The following is a 17682-nucleotide window of genomic DNA, read 5'->3' on the forward strand; positions in this document are numbered from 1 at the left end:
AAAACAAGTGGCAAAAGGCTACAGGATCTGGCGTAAAATGTTACTTCACCGAAAAGAATAACTTTCTGTTGGTCCATTTATTTCACAATAGCAAACGACATTTTTTAGCAAACTCATAATTTTAACTGTATTCACTTGGTAGTGTTCATCAGTACATTATTTTCACTTCTGTTTGAATGTTTTACATTTTATTGTTTTGTATAGGTTAAAAGTCTTATGAAGATAATATTTTTAGTTTTAGTCATGAGTAATTATATTTTCAGACAGGGCCTTATGACCAAGGATCCAGCTGAGGTTCTGAGGTAACTTATGTGGTCAATGTGACACTGGCAGTTTCCCCTAATGCTGGGTAGGAACAGGTGAGCATTAATGCTGGTGAACTGCAGTTTATTTTGCTGGCTGCCGCATGTTCTTGAGGAGACTGCAGATCCTTAGTGCTGACCTGGACTTTTAGCAGTAACAAGTCAGGGGCATTTTACACAGAGGTGAGAACATTACATTTTTTTAAAGGACACTTTCAGAATATTTTTGAAATATTTTCTCTGTCCTTTAGGTCAGCCATTCTCAACCTTTCTTTGGCTATATCCCCTCCTCTTCCCCCGCCTCCCCCCACCCCGGACTTTGCTCAAAGTTTACGGGGCCTCACTTCCCTGTGAAGCAGTCAAGTCTCGATTTCTTCCCTACTTCTCTCCTACCGACTACATAAAAAAAACTGGGGCTGTGATGGAGTGTTGTGCATGAGGTGAAAAGAAAACAAGCTTTTATTTAAATATCCCATGGCCCCCCAGGCGGTCCCCATTTGAGAATGGCTTCTCGAGGTTGCATCTTGCTGTGACAGCGTTTAGAGTACCTGCAATTGGAGTTTGGTGTGGCATACATACCCACAATGTAACCTGCTCATTTGAGTTGTAACTTGAGATTTTGTGTTGGTCTGGACCATAATGTTGATTCTCTTTTCCTGTTGATAGATTAGGACGATTTGGCAAAGCCAGCTTTGGTGATAACTCATCAGTGTGTGGAGGTGCTTCCTATAAGTCGTCCATGTCTCAAATGTGCACATGTGAGGGTAAGTGTAGTCGACTACATTTCTTCACATCCTATAAGGCTTTATTCCTTTCTCTCAATTCCTCTGTCTCTGTCGTATCTGCTCCCAAGAATTAGGTCTCCCAATCTAGATAATTCGAGATGTTTTCCTCCTTCAAAAATCGTGGCTTCCCCTTCACCATCAACTCAGCCCTTACCCGCATCTCCTCCATTTAACGCACATCTGTCATGGTGCCTTTTGCCCTAAGACACAACAAACACAGGATTCGCCTTGTCCATCAGGCTCCACATCCCACATTTATCTTGTGCAATTTCTGTCACTTACAACATGGTCCCACCACCAGGCACAACTTCCCCTCTCCTTACCCCTCCACCTTACGTAGGACTGCTCCCTCCGTGATTCCCTCGTCCACTCATCACTTCCCACTAATCGGCAGTCGCCCCTTGGAACCTACCCTGTGACGCAGGAAGGGCCACACTTGTGCCCACACCTCCTCCCTCTCCACCATTCGAGGCCCCAAACGGTCCTTCAAAGTGAAGCAACACTTCAGTTGTGAATTTGCAGGAATCATCTACTGCATCCACTGCTCTCGTTGTGGCTTTCTCTACATCAGAGAGATTGGATGCAGATTAGCAGATCGCTTCACTGAGCACCTTCACTCTGCCACATCAATGACACAGATTTCCCAGTGGCCAACCATTTCAATTCTGTGCCCCACTCTTGCGCCGACATGTCTGTCCATGGCCTTGTGCACTGCCAAACCAAGACCAAAGTAAATTGGAGGAGCAACTAACATTCCGTCTGGGCACTCTCCAACTGGATGGCCTTAACATCGACTTCTCTGCTTTCTGCTAGACCATACCCCCGATCACTCGCTCCTTGCTATCCCTCTGGCTCCTATCCTCCAACTTTTCACCCTTCCTCTCCATTCACAGAGCCATCCCTCATCCCTATGTTTGCTGTATCCAACTATTATGTTTTGCCTGTGGACCTGTGCCCCTGCCTACCATTTTATTCAGGTGCTTGTCTACATTTTGCTCATACCGTCATGAAGGGCTCAAGCCTGAAATGTTGGTTAACTATCTTTCTCTTTGCTACATAAATACACTGTTTGATCTGGTGACTTTTTCCAGCACTGTGTTTTTACACGGGAGGGGATCACCATTGTTCTCTCGACTACGAGCTTAGAACTGGGACTGAGGACTTGATCATTGAACACTTCTCTCCAGATAAGCAAAAGTGGTGATTGTGGATTGAAGACCATGTTAAATTTTCTCCTTGATGTCTGCCTCAACTGAGAGAAGGCTCATGAAATATGCCAAGGTTTTCAAGATCCTGTTGTGGCATTTTATTGTCAATGAAAGGGGCTTGGGGCTGTGATGGAGTGTTGTGCATCTGGCCGGGGTGGTGGAGAAGGCAGGGGGAGAGGTTTAGTGGTTGTGTTATCGGCTTCCAGTAGAATTGCTTTCAGGTGAATCAGTATGAGTAAGATGTTGGTTTATTTGGGTTTGAGGTGGGCAGTAATATTTAAAATGGAATTCTGAGAAAGGACAACTTCAATTTATAGAAACTTGAAATAGTAGCATGCTGTGCCATTGGTTTCCTATATTTTGTGGCTGCTGTGTTTGTTAATAAAAAAAATGCACCAGTTGAAATTGGATGTTAGAGGCTTGTCGTGGACTTTGATGCCACCGGAAGACTCTGTGACCGATTCAAAACTTAAGTATCTGTAAGGAGAAATAAAGACAGAAAATACTGAAATGACTCAGATGGTCAGGTGGATTCCTTTGTTTTATTCTTTTTTCATAGATTCTTCCAGACCTACTAAGCGTTTCCAGCTGCTTTTGTTTTTACTTCAGGTTTGATGTGTAGTGGATGTGGATTTGATACCATCTCACTCCACTACATATAAATAAGTCTGTAGTAGAGAGAGCACCAAGTTCCTTGGAGCTCACTTAACTAGTGACCGATCGTGGACACTCAACATCTCCTCACTTGTCAGGAAGACTGCACATCCTGAGAAGTCTTAAATGGGCAAGTCTACCATTATGTCAACCTTCTATAGGAGCTCTGTCGAGAGTGTACTGGCTGACTGCATCACAATGTGGTATAGCTGAGAAATGGATTGAAAGTAAGTCCACAGGACCATAAGCAAAGAGGATCTCTGGAGGCTCCTTCACATCCATCAATGTGATCTACCGGGATCGTTGTCTGGAGAGGGCCTGCAAAATCATTGAGGACCTCTTTCCCCCTGCACGCAGCATCTTTCAGCTGCTCCTTTCAGGGAAGGGATACAAGAGTATCAGAGAAAGCACCACCAGGCTGTACTTACTCTTCTTTCTATTCCTCCCCGAGCAAGCAGTCTCTCTCTCTCTCTACCTGTCTCTCCATCTTTCCCACCTTCCATCCAATACCTTTTAGTCACTCTCCAGCTTGTTCCTTATGTCTTCCACCCTTGGATATACTTGATATCACCCCTTCCTACTTTAGGCTCGATAAATAGTCCAGAGCTGAACTATTGACTGACCATTTCTGTGCACGGATGCTGCTTGACTCATTGAGTCCCTCCAGCTTCACTTTGTGGACCTATTATTTTAATAGCTGCCACAATGGCACACAATTCACAAATAATGCATGATCTTTGCACACCTGCTGCTCAATGCTATTTAAAATGCAGAATTATTTTTATGGAATTAATATTTTGATAAATCATGAAAAGCTGATTGTACAGCATTTGTTTTGGGATTATGATAAATAACTTATCCAACTATGGTAACATGGTCAAACAATGAGATGCATGAAGAACTCGGCAGGTTAACAAGCACCCAATGGCAGAATGATCAGTCTACATTTCAGGTCAGGACCTTTTAATTAAGACCTAGTCACTTTGTAAAGTTTTCTCCTCTTGTTTCTCAATGGAAACATGGTACAGTAGTTGTCACTGGACCAATGAACAAGAGGCATGAACTCTGGACGCAGAAGTTCTATTGCTGCCAAGGAAGTTTGTTAATTCAAAGAAATGAAATATAATTTTAATTCATAGGTGATCGTGAGTAATTAGAGAAAACAAACTAATTAATTGAAGACCTTGAGGAAAGAAAATCTCTACGTTACTTTAAATGAAACAGTGATTATGGTTGATTTCAAATGCCCTGTGTAAAGGCTTCACAAAGATTCAGTAATTGTTTTTGCTATAATGTCATTGACCGGATCAGTGAATTAGAAGTGAACATTACCTTGTTGTAATAGTGTCAACTATATCATTTGTACATGGAGGTAACTCACACATTCTCTCTCTCTCCTCTCACTCTGACACACACACTCTCTCTCTCAGTACATTGTATATTTAACTGTAGAGTGAAATGATCTATTAATATTTTTCTATCTTTTTATATCCACACAATTATGTTCTGATTTAGCAAACGTAAAAATGGGCATTCACCAGCAATTGAACATTTTGATAATTAGATTTATGTACCTCTAACTGCTCAGTGAATCTTGTAGTAAATATTGTGTATCATTTGGCAACAAACTCACCAGTCCTCAGCAGCCTGATGCTGACATATCCTTTCTATTGCACATTGTTTTAAACCTTTGGTTTGTTAACTTTGATTCTGAAGGCATTGATATCAGTAACAGAAGGATTTGGTCTTTTTGAGCCCTCCACTCTTGCGGATAAAACTTTGCCAAATCAACGGACAAATCACATGTGGATGGGGATTACAATCATGGACCACAGTAATAGAAATCCTATATGCATGAGCTTGACCCTAGAAACATTAGCCCAGGGAAGAAGAGTATATTGGGGTGAACAGATTTTAGATAATGGAAAATAGAATATATTAGGGTGGCGCGGTTAGTGCAGTGCTGTTACAGATCAGGACCGGGGTTTGAATCTTGCACTGTCTGTAAGGAGTTTGTACATTCTCACCATGCCTGCATGGGCTTTCCCTGGGGATTCCGGTTTCCTCCCATCATTCACAAAGTACCATGGGTGTAGGTTAATTGGGTATCAACTGGGCGACATGAGTTCATGGGTCGACAGAGCCTGTCATCCTGCTGAATGTATAAATTAAAAAATTAAAAGTTAAATTAAAATAAAATATATATTAAATTTTGCACTAAAGCACAGCAGTAGTCTTGCATGGTGGGCTAAGGGTTTGCAGTCATATAAGTAGACTTTTTAAAGTGCATGGCAGAGAATTTTTGTGGCATCCACATTTTGGCTTTTGTTCTTGCTCAATTTGCATTTATTTTGATTGCATTAATTGGTTTTGCTTGCCTAATAAATACATTTGTTTAGACAACACTATATCTTTAAAATTGGTCCATTAAGTTTACCTAAGTAAATTCTGCAAATGATTGGGAAGATGCTTGGGTGATCAAAGAGCTCTCTGCATTTGCACCTTAATTCAGTTAATTGTCATTTGGTGGGTTATGAGCAGTTGGCTGACTGTGATGTTCAACTGGCAGATCACGATGCAATGTTGGGGTTATTGTTTATAGTGCTTGTTTGACAGCCTTCAATTCTCACCAAAATTGCCATCAGGGCATTTTATGTGTTTAATTTCAGTGCTGGTTCTGGTATCAGCGGAAAAGATCTTTGGGTTTTTTTTCCCTACCATGAAGAATCTTTTCTTTTGGCTTGGCTTCGCGGACGAAGATTTATGGAGGGGGTAAAAAGTCCACGTCAGCTGCAGACTCGTTTGTGGCTGACAAGTCCGATGCGGGACAGGCAGACACGATTGCAGCGGTTGCAGGGGAAAATTGGTTGGTTGGGGATGGGTGTTGGGTTTTTCCTCCTTTGCCTTTTGTCAGTGAGGTAGGCTCTGCGGTCTTCTTCAAAGGAGGTTGCTGCCCGCCAAACTGTGAGGCGCCAAGATGCACGGTTTGAGGCGATAACAGCCCACTGGCGGTGGTCAATGTGGCAGGCACCAAGAGATTTCTTTAGGCAGTCCTTGTACCTTTTCTTTGGTGCACCTCTGTCACGGTGGCCAGTGGAGAGCTCGCCATATAACACGATCTTGGGAAGGCGATGGTCCTCCATTCTGGAGACGTGACCCATCCAGCGCAGCTGGATCTTCAGCAGCGTGGACTCGATGCTGTCGACCTCTGCCATCTCGAGTACTTCGACGTTAGGGATGTAAGCGCTCCAATGGATGTTGAGGATGGAGCGGAGACAACGCTGGTGGAAGCGTTCTAGGAGCCGTAGGTGGTGCCAGTAGAGGACCCATGATTCGGAGCCGAACAGGAGTGTGGGTATGACAACGGCTCTGTATACGCTTATCTTTGTGAGGTTTTTCAGTTGGTTGTTTTTCCAGACTCTTTTGTGTAGTCTTCCAAAGGCGCTATTTGCCTTGGCGAGTCTGTTGTCTATCTCATTGTCGATCCTTGCATCTGATGAAATGGTGCAGCCGAGATAGGTAAACTGGTTGACCGTTTTGAGTTTTGTGTGCCCGATGGAGATGTGGGGGGGCTGGTAATCATGGTGGGGAGCTGGCTGATGGAGGACCTCAGTTTTCTTCAGGCTGACTTCCAGGCCAAACATTTTGGCAGTTTCCGCAAAGCAGGACGTCAAAGCAGAATATCTGTAGACTAAAGGCAATAAACATTGTGAAGGACTCCGCACACCCCTCATGTAAACTGTTCACCTTCTGCCATCTGGTAGGAGGTACTGCAGCATTAATGGAAACGTAAGAATGGGCCATTCACCAGCAATCGGGCCCATACGTTCAGACTGTATTCGCAGAACATATGCGCTTAAAGTACCTTGGTACTGGGAACTCTTACGGTATACATCTTAATATTTAATATTTTATGTGTTTTACTTCTATTTTAACTTACATTTATGTAAGTATGCTCTGTGGTCCTGGAGAAACATTATCTCATCTTTACCGTGAGAGCATGGTATAGACGATAAGTAAAGGTGACTTGGCTATTGATAGCTCAATATCAATATTGCACTCCAATGTCATCTAAACTAAGGAGCTGACTGTTGACTTCAGGAAGGGAAAGCCAGAGGTATATAATCCTGTGATCATTGGGGGATCAGAGGTGGAGAGGATGAGCAAATTTAAGTTCTTGGGAGTCATCATTTTGGAGGATCTTTCCTGGATCCAACACACTAATGGCATCGTGAAGAAAGCATGTCAGCACCTCTACTTCCTCAGGAATTTGTGGAGGTTTGGTATGACACTGGAAACCCTGGCAAAATCCAAAGATATATAGTGGAAAGTGTGCTGACCGGCTGCATCACAGACTGGTAAGGAGCGTAAAGCCCTCCAAAAGGTAGAGGTCACACCCCAGGACACCACAGGCAAAACCTTCCCCACTATCGAGAACACCGACAGGGAACAGTGCTGTCAGATAACAGCAGGAATCATCAAGGATCCACACCACCCAGCACATTGCTGCTGCCATCAGGAAGGTGGTATAGGTGCCACAAGACTCACACCACCAGGTTCAGGAACAGCTGCTACCCCTCCACCATCAGACTCCTTAACAACAAACTCAATCAGGGACTAATTTAAGAACTCTTACTTGTACACCTTATTTTTTTTTAAATTATCTCTGTATTGCATAGTCAGTTTGGTAACATTCATTATCTGCCTGTTTCCACTCTGTAAATGGTTATATGGTTATGGTTTACAGTTCTGTATTTGTTCACATGTATTCGCTGTGCACATTTTGTTTTGCACTAACCATAAATGGTGATTCTGCCTCACCCGCAGGAAAAGAATCTCAGGGTTGTATGTGATGTCAATAAATCTGAAATCTGAATCTAAATCTCATTATTTATGTGGTAGGTTGCAACCTTTACGCTGAGTGTTATGGCAGACACAAGTAGAACTATAATTGCACCACGAACAAACATTGGGAACTGCCTGCTCAGGGAGCCACTGTCCTTTGGCATTCTTGCCTTGTCATTTGCCTTGAAGCAACCAAATAGAAGTGATGTCCTTCATAAATCAATCACACATTGACAAAAATCCAACCATCCAATAGAGCTGTTTTCCTTTGTTTACTTGGGAGTTCTACAAGCCTCCCACTGAATTAAAAGAAGGCCTTCCGTGGAATTTCAGAGCAAACCTCTTAATGAGAAGAACAAAGTGTACTACAGTCGAAGGATGCTTTGGTGAATATGTTTTATATACTTTAAATGAGGACTAAAAATAAACCATGTTATTTTAGGATGTGTTACAGCAGTAGTCAGCAGGAATGAAAAATAATAATCTGGTGCCGAAATTCTGCAGGGGCTGTCTTGATCTCCTGCTGTAGCTGCTGAAGTTATAACAGGAGATTGAGGGAACCCCTGTGGAATTTCAGGCCCTTTATGTTTAGGTGCTAAAGGCTTTGAAGACTTGAGTTTGTAGATTTCAAACACTGACAGTTCACGTACTGCAAATGCATTACTTTAGTGCATTGCAGTTAGTAATGTGAGTTGAGGACTAACTGTTGTATTTAACTTTTTTTTGCTGTTGTAATAAAAAGATATTTTGATTCATTGTGAGTAAACAAAGTGACACATTTCTGAAAGATATCCATGTGGAATAGAAAGACATGTATTTGGTCTGAAATGGAAGATTATTGAGCGGCATTGATATGTAGCAGGATTATATGGAAAAGGCAACAACTACATCTATCAATAAATAAGGATCTGATCAACTTTGTAGGATTTTAATTTGATGGCAGTTACTACTTAAATATTTAGAAAGAATCATACAAAGCCTGCTGGTTGCTAAAATGATTTTAAAACATTTCCATTGATAGTGAAGCATGCCTAAGTACATCAGCTTCATTCAAATTCTTACTTCTGTTTCCCTTAGGTAAAATATTTGTGACATCACGCAATTTTAAATTGCTACATTATTTTTGAGAACTTGAGTGATTTGCATTTGGTGCATTTTAAAATAATTTCCCATATTTAGAATGCCCCTATTCTAAACGAAATTGAGGTGAAAGACAATGTTCTAAAGTAGGGGTCTTCAAAGTGGTTGATATCAACCCACAGGGGTTGATGGGACCGTTCAGGGGGTCAAAAGGGTCAATAACACAGGAGGGGTGGGGGGTGTTGAATTAAAATAGTGCCTCTACACCACCCACACACCCATCTCCCTCCAGTACGGGATGGGGGGAGGCTTACCTGCCATGAACTTCTGTCATGATTCCTCCTCATCGTGCATGCGCCAGCCAGCACTGCGAGCATTGCCATCACATTTCCCCCCCCACCCCCCCCCCACCATCACCCATACACCAGCCGGCCACGTATTGCCTGTGGACCCCAGGACGCTGCATTTAACAGGTAAGTGGCCTTTCTGCCCCTTAATTTGTCCTCCATTTGGGGGTGCAGGCCCTACACCCCCAAATGGAGGACAAATTAACAATTGGCTCCAGGTGGTGCTCAACAGAGAACAGAGGGCTCAAAAGCCAGACTATCTGGCCTAAAGTCTCATCTCCCTACCCAGCACCCCCCCCCCCAAGTCTAGCCCACCCCTCCCTCCCCTCCCCACCCCCTCCGTCCACTGCCAGGATTCCATACCTGGGGGTCAATGAAGGATCATTTAGTCCCTGAAGGAGTTGAAGGTCTAAAAGGTTTGGGGACCCATGGTCTAAAGCATTATGAACAATGTGATGATAATCCTTTATAAACTCTCTAAGGCCAGCAATTTAGTCTTGCAATTAAGGGCAATTCACCCACAGAACAATTCAGGAGCTCTGATACTGAATGCACATGCTGAGTGTACCTATTTTGGGCTAGATCAAAAAACTGGGGATAAATTAGTATCAACATCTGCTCACTTGGTTGCCTTTTTGGGCTCAAAGCAACCAATCAACCTCATTTGCAAATAACTAATTTGCAAATTACAGTTACTGTAGGACCTCAACAATGAAGACAGTGTTTACATCCGGTAACGCACGGATGGCAGTCTCTTCAATCTGAGGCGCCTGCAAGCTCACACCAAGACACAAGAGCAACTTGTCTGTGAACTACTCTTTGCAGACAATGCCTCTTTAGTTGCCCATTCAGAGCCAGCTCTCCAGCGCATGACGTCCTGTTTTGCGGAAACTGCCAAAATGTTTGGCCTGTAAGTCAGCCTGAAGAAAACTGAGGTCCTCCATCAGCCAGCTCCCCACCATCACCACCAGTCCCCCCACATCTCCATCGGGCACACTGAACTCAAAACGGTCAACCAGTTTACCTACCTCGACTGCACCATTTCATCTGATGCAAGGATCGACAAAGAGATAGACAACAGACTCGCCAAGGCAAATAGCGCCTTTGGAAGACTACACAAAAGTGTCTGGAAAAACAACCACCTGAAGAAACAAACAAAGATCAGCGTGTACAGAGCCGTTGTCATACCCACGCTCCTGTTCGGCTCTGAATCATGGGTCCTCTACCGGCATCACCTACAGCTCCTAGAACGCTTCCATCAGTGCTGTCTCCGCTCCATCCTCAACATTCATTGGAATGACTTCATTACCAACATCGAAGTACTTGAGCTGGCAGAGTCCACAAGCATCGAATCCATGCTGCTGAAGACCCAACTGCGCTGGGTGGGTCACGTCTCCAGAATGGAGGACCATCGCCTTCCCAAGATCGTGTTCTATGGCAAGCTTCCCACTGGCCACCGAGACAGGGGTGCACCAAAGAAGAGGTACAAGGGCTGCTTCAAGAAATCTCTCGGTGCCTGCCACATTGACCACCGCCAGTGGGCTGATATCTCCTCAAACCGTGCATCTTGGTGCCTCAAAGTTTGGTGGGCAGCAACCTCCTTTGAAGAAGACCGCAGAGCCCACCTCACTGACAAAAGGCAAAGGAGGAAAAACCCAACACCCAACCCCAACCAACCAATTTTCCCTTGCAACCGTGTCTGCCTGTCCCGCATCAGACTTGTCAGTCACCAATGAGCCTGCAGCAGATGTGGACATACCCCTCCATAAATCTTTGTCCGCGAAGCCAAGCCAAAGAAAGAAAGAAAGAAGAAGGAGCAGATCATTTGGCAATTAGAACCTGCACCACTGTTCAATATGATCATGATTTGTCATCCATACTAAGCACTCTGCTCCTACTTTCTCCCCATATAATCCAATATCTTTTCATGGTAGATTCAATCCTAATTCTTTCTTGAATGTTCATTTCACGATTTTCCCTCAAGTGGATAGTGTGTAGCATATTCTGTAACATGTTGGATCAATTGGCATCCTGTGATGCATTGTACATTTGGATGCAGCCTTCTATGGAAGAGAGCTCCACAGATTAATATTCATTGAGTGATGACACTCTCATCTTAATCCTAAATGACCTATCTGGTGTCCTTATACAATAGCCCCTGATTTTGGATTTCCCACCACGGAGACCATTCCTCTTGCATCTAATCTGTCCCTTTGCATCAGATGTTTCAATGTGGTTCCCTTGTTCTTTTAAAAAAAATCTAATTGTCCCAATTTAACTTCTTTGCAGGAATCAGTATGGTGAGCTGCCCTTGCATTCCCTCCATAGCAGGAGTGGTCAATTTTAATTTTTTTTATTTAGATGTGTAGCGCACATCCTGCCCAATTAACCTACACCCCCAATACATACTCCTGGGTCAAAATGGCCCATTACCATGCTGTATGTCAAAATTAAAAAGCTTGTCACCCCTATTCCCCTGAGGAATATAGTTCCTCAGGTAAGGAGACCAGAATTGAACATAATTCTGGAGATACGATTTCCCTCAGATTCTTCACATTCCTGGTCCTGAGCCAAATCGTCTTGTTTTGAAGGAAAACATACCATTTGATTTCTTAACTACCTGTTGGCATCAAAGGACACCCAGGTCTTGTTGCAGGTCCCCATGTCCTAGACTATTGCCATTTGGATATTAATCTGCAGTGCTATTTTTACATTAAAGTGAATAATTTCCAATATGTTTGGATGCCACTGAGAGTTTGACAGGACTTCCTAAAGTTATTTCCCTCCAATTTCTCCCCAGAGTTTTCCCATTTTCTTTGTGTCATTGTTTGGGTGGATTGTGGGTACGGGGTTAGGAGGTCATGGTGTACATCAGCAAACTTGCTGCACTGAGGTTCATGTGTTTACAGGTTTCATTGTCAAATCACTTTTATTTTAAAAATAAAGTGGCCATGAAAAATGTATTTTCATTACATTATGAGCTCAAAAGGCACAGGAAAAAGGCAGTATGGATGCTGCAGGTCCATTCTTTTTTAAGGAAATGGTTAAGGTGGTATTTCAACATCTGTATACCCAGAAGAAAAGTGGGCATAGACCCATAGGATGAAGAGAAACTCTAGGAAAATATTTTGTTTTTAACATGGAGGCATTGCTTAACTGATGTCAACATTTTATTTAAAAACAAGGCGGCACTGCAGGAGCTGCTGTAATGACAGGACTGCCTCTGGGGTGGACCTCAGGCAATCCGGGAGCAGAGACACAGTGCTCCCTTGCAGGGTCCTACTGCCAAGTTCTACTGCCGATGATTCCGTCGAGACTTTAAATGGCCTGTTGAAGGAGCCAACCATGGTTTATTTAAAATCCTGTGACTGCAGAGTCTGGGCTCAAGATGGCAGCATCTGTTCGGCAACAGCCATGAATGATTGCAAACTCTGGGGGAGCAGTGGACTGGGTCAGGGCACTAGTAGTGCTGAGAACCCTCCCTCCAACCCCTCCTCCACCCCTCCATATTGAGAAGGAGCATCAGGAGAGACCACCCGAAGATGGACCAGCGAGGGGCTCTATGGCTGAAGGACCCATACAAGCTGTGAGCTGCTGGTGACATGGTCAAAGGACTCATTCCAGGCCATGGGCTGCAGGAGACTGGTTCATGAGAACCAGGTATCGGACCCGGGATTCAAAAGGGTGCTGAGGGCAAAAGTGACTCCTGAAGGGCCCTGACTCTGAAGGCTTCCACAGTGTATCAAAGTTTGGATCTGGATTTAGGTTGCCAAAGGTTTGAAATGAATGGGACTCTTCTCTGGCTGCTGAGGCTACAGGAGCACTGGAGGCGAATCCATGGACACTCTGTAACTCGAAGGGGACTCTCTTTTGCTTCTCTTTCTCTGACTGTAAAGGATATCTTTGACTGCCTTATTTCAGACTTGTGTAAGATTACATTTCTGTTTTATTACATGACAATAAATAGCATCCTATCTATCTGGTCTGATCTATTTTTATTAAATGCCCGTCAGTGATTAAAGTGGTCCCTAAGACCCAGTTCTGGTAGATCCAGACCGATTAGAAGTTTCTACTATGAATTTTCTGGGAATCAGTGCCACATTGTAAACATAAAAAAGTACAAGTTTCAGACAGTAATCAACTTAGGCGTTATATGAAAAATTGCACTGTCACCAATGGCATTCAATGTCTGAAGTGTGAGATCCAGGCACTGTATTGCAGTTGGATCTCAACTCAGGTAATATCAGCCATATCACCCCAGCCAATTCAAATACCTTCAAAGGCTCTTGGTGGCTGAAACATTTCACACACGACTGGAAAATGAAATGTCCTCAGTGCAGAGTGACTGGAGTCTCCAAACTGTTCTCTGTGAACACTGAAGTCTCCTTTCTCTTGGCAGTGCCATCCTCACTGTGGGTTAAGGCATTATTCCAAGTTACTTGTTTCAAGAACATTTTGCCTTTAGACAAGGTGGAAGAATGAGAAACAGCCGTAGAAATGGAAGTGGATGACTTAAAAAGAAAATGATAAAAAAGTTAAAGAAACACAGGAGTTGTTAGCGCAGAAGATGGATATAATGGAAAACTATAATAGGAGAAACAATATAAAGATAGTGGGCCTTAATGAAGATGAAGAAGGCAAAGATATGAAAGAATTTATAAAAGAATGGATCCCCAAAGTCCTGGGAATGCCAGAAATGCAGGAAGGAATGGAAATAGAAAGGGCACACAGAACATTAGCCCCGAAACCACAGCCACAACAAAAGCCAAGATCCATTTTAGTAAAATTCCTGAGATATACGACAAGAGAAAATACATTGGAGAAGGCAATGAAAAAAAAAGAGAAGACAAAAAGCCACTGGAATACAAAGGTCAAAAAAAAATTTCTACCCAGACATAAGTTTTGAGCTCCTGAAGGAGTTTAACGCAGCAAAATCGATCCTATGGAAGAAAGGCTATAAATTTATGTTAAGATATTCAGCGGTGCTTAAAATAGTTATCCCGGAGGAGCAAAACAGACTCTTCTCAGATCCGGAGAAAGCACAAGATTTTGCAGAATGCCTGCAAAACAGAAAGGGAGATGAAGAGATGTAACAAGAACAAAGAATGACGACAAACTTCATATAAACAAGAAAAATAAAATGTATAAGTAAGAACTAAGGAGGGGAAGAAAGGAAGTAAGGGGGGAAATAAAGAGGGGGAGCTTTGTTATATGTGAAGATAAAAGTATTTTCTGGAGGGGGTTGGGTACGATAGAATAACAGTCACTGCGAAATCAGTTGACGCTTGCGAGTGGGTTCGCAATCCAAATGGAGAGGGGAGTTGTGGTTGCCCAGCAAGGGACAAGGGGCAACTCAGAGAGGGGGGGACATTTGGGGTTAAGGGAATTTTAGATGTGGGAATAGTGGAAATATTTTTATGTTTTAGAAGTGTTGTCTTACAATGTGTTCAAAAAATGAAAACAGAAATGGATATGGGGGAAAGGTGGTGATGAGGAAGCGGAAATGAGAGGTAAACAAAGTATGAAATGGCCATGTTGAACTATATGACTATAAATATTGACAGAATACATAACCAAATCAAAAGGAAGAGGCTGTTAAATTTACTGAAGAAAGAAAAAATTGATATAGCATTCGTGCAGGAAACACATCTAACTGAAGTGGAACAGAAGAGATTAAGGAGAGACTGGGTAGGGCACGTAACGGCAGCACCATATAATTCAAAAGCCAGAGGAGTAGCTATATTAATCAATACAAATTTACCAATCAAAATAGATGAGGGAATAATAGATCCAGCAGGATAAAGTGTCAGATATTTTCAGAATTTTGGAATTTGTTCAATGTTTATGCACCTAATGAAGAGGATCAAAAATTTATGCAAGATATCTTTTTGAAGATTGCAGATATGCAGGGGAATATACTGATAGGAGGGGACTTTAACCTTAATTTGGACTCAAAGATGGATAGAACTGGAAAAAAAGACTAGCAGAAAGAACAAAGTAACCAAATTTATGGTTAAATCGATGCAGGAAATGCAACTTTTGGATATATGGAGGAGACAACACCCAAAGGAGAAGGAATACTCATATTATTCGGGTAGACATAAAACATACTCAAGGATAGACCTGTTCCTGTTGTCAGCCCACATCCAAGGGAGAGTTAGAAAAACAGAATATAAAGCTAGATTGTTATCAGATCACTCACCCCCATTATTAGAAATAGAGCTAGAGGACATCCCACCGAGAACGTATAGATGGAGATTAAACTCCATGCTACTTAAAAGACAGGATTTTAGAGAATTCATTGAGCGCCAAATTAAAATGTACTTTGAAATAAATACGGAATCAGTGAAAGATAAATTTATACTATGGGATGCAATGAAAGCTTTAATCAGAGGGCAGATAATAAGTTATGTAACTAAGATGAAGAAGGACTACAATCAGGAAATAGAACAGCTGGAAAGGGAAATAGCAAGTACAGAAAAATAATTAGCAACAAGGGAAGATACAACAAAAAGAAGAGAATCGGCGGACAAAAAATTAAAATACAAAACACTGCAAACGTACAAGGTGGAGAAGAACATAATGAAGACAAAGCAGAAATATGAGCTAGGAGAAAAAGTGCACAAAATACTAGCTTGGCAGCTTAAAACAGAACAAACTAAAAGAACGGTATTGGCATCAAGGAAAAAGGACAAACAAATTACATATAACCCAACGGAGATCAATGAAAACTTCAAGGAATTCTACGAGCAATTATATCGAACTGAGAATGAAGGGAAAGAAGACAAAATAGATGAGTTTCTAGCTAAAATTGAACTACTGAAATTGCAAGAAGAGGAACAAAACAAATTAATAAAATCATTTGAAATAGAGGAAATACAGGATATATTAAAAAAACTACCGAACAATAAAACAACAGGAGAGGACTGACTCCCAATAGAATTCGATAAAACATTTAAAGACTTATTAATTCCTCCTCTCCTGGAAGTAATGAACCAGATTGAAGAAACACAAAACATGCAGATTCATGCAAAACAGCAATAATAACAGTAATACCAAAGATGGGGAAAGATCCACTAACACCAGCATCGTATAGACCAATATCTTTATTCAACACAGATTATAAGATAATAGCTGAACTATTAGCAAACAGATTGGCCGTCTGTGTATCAAAAATAGTAAAACTAGATCAAACTAGATTTATTAAGAAAGGACGAACAACAGACAATATCTGTAAGTTCATTAACTTAATCCATGCAGTAGAAAGAAATAAGACGCCAACAGTGGCGATTGCCTTAGACACAGAGAAAGCCTTTGACAGAGTAGAATGGAATTATTTATTCAAAGTACTATAGAAGTTCAACCTACTAGAGAAATATATTAATTGGATTAAAGCATTATATAAGGGACCATTGGCAAAGGTGACAGTAAATGGATATATATCAAACCAATTTAAATTAAGCAGGTCAACTAGTCAGGGATGTCCACTATCTCCCTCACTGTACGTGTTGGCAGAACTGATAAGAACAGAAAATAAAATAAGAGGGATAAAAATAAAAGAGAAGGAATATAAAATCAGTCTATTTGCAGATGACATCATAGTATACTTAACAGAACCAGAATTATCAATAAAAGAATTACATAAGAAATTGAAGGAATATGGAGAAGTATCGGGGTACAAGATCAACGCAAATAAAAGTGAAGCGATGCCAATGAATAATGCAGATTTCACTAAGTTTAAGAAAGAACATTTTGCTTAATGATTCAGAAGACAAAAACTAAATCTCATGGTAGGGTATCATGATAAGTGTATGTTTACCCTTTCATTATTATTCAAAATGGATCACATAATTTGGTACAAGAAAATTGACCAAATTCTTTGACAGCTAAAACCTAACTTTAAAGTAAAAGTACCTGAAAGGTTATAGACTGGAACAAGAATTTGGGAACCTGAATATTAGGGCCCAATTTTTTGTTTAAAATTTTAAATGGATAAGGGTTGTAAAATTAGGAACTTCTATTGGAGTAGCTAGGGACATTCTGGTTGGAGAATCAGTCAATATCTGGAGGATATGGATAAGATTTTGGCAGAGAGCTATAAATGTTGTTGGTCAGCGATATAATGACAGATGGCAATGAGGGAGATAGATCAGCTAGGTGAGTGGTGTCACACCAACAATCTTGCACTCAACATTGGCAAAACCAAGTCGCTTGAACGTGAGCCAGTCCTCATCGAGGGCTCAGCAGTGGAGCAGAACTTCAAATTCCTGGGTGTCAACATCTCCGAGGATCTGTCCTGGAGCCTCGATGTCGAAGCAATCATGAAGAAGGTCCGCCAGCAGTTATACTTTGTGAGGAGTTTGATGAGACTCTCGAAAACTTCAACCTTGGAGAACATTCTGGCTGTTTGCATCACTGTCTGGTACTGAGGTGCCAATGTTCAGAAAAAAAAAACTTCCAG

At 41.9% G+C, this 17682-nt stretch overlaps 1 long non-coding RNA gene across 4 annotated transcripts in view; it reads left to right on the forward strand.

Annotated features, from left to right (window-relative positions):
* The first annotated feature begins 319 nt into the window (after positions 1-319).
* The window catches only part of LOC138743981 (uncharacterized), a 110114-nt gene continuing 92751 nt past the window's right edge, over positions 320-17682 (forward strand). For all 4 annotated transcript variants that reach the window (XR_011345154.1, XR_011345156.1, XR_011345155.1 and 1 more), the window contains exons 1-2: positions 320-485; positions 969-1066. This is a non-coding gene — a long non-coding RNA (uncharacterized lncRNA). The remainder of the gene's footprint in view (positions 486-968; positions 1067-17682) is intronic.

This window comes from Narcine bancroftii, chromosome 10 (genome assembly GCF_036971445.1).
Source record: "Narcine bancroftii isolate sNarBan1 chromosome 10, sNarBan1.hap1, whole genome shotgun sequence".
NCBI lineage: Eukaryota > Metazoa > Chordata > Chondrichthyes > Torpediniformes > Narcinidae > Narcine > Narcine bancroftii.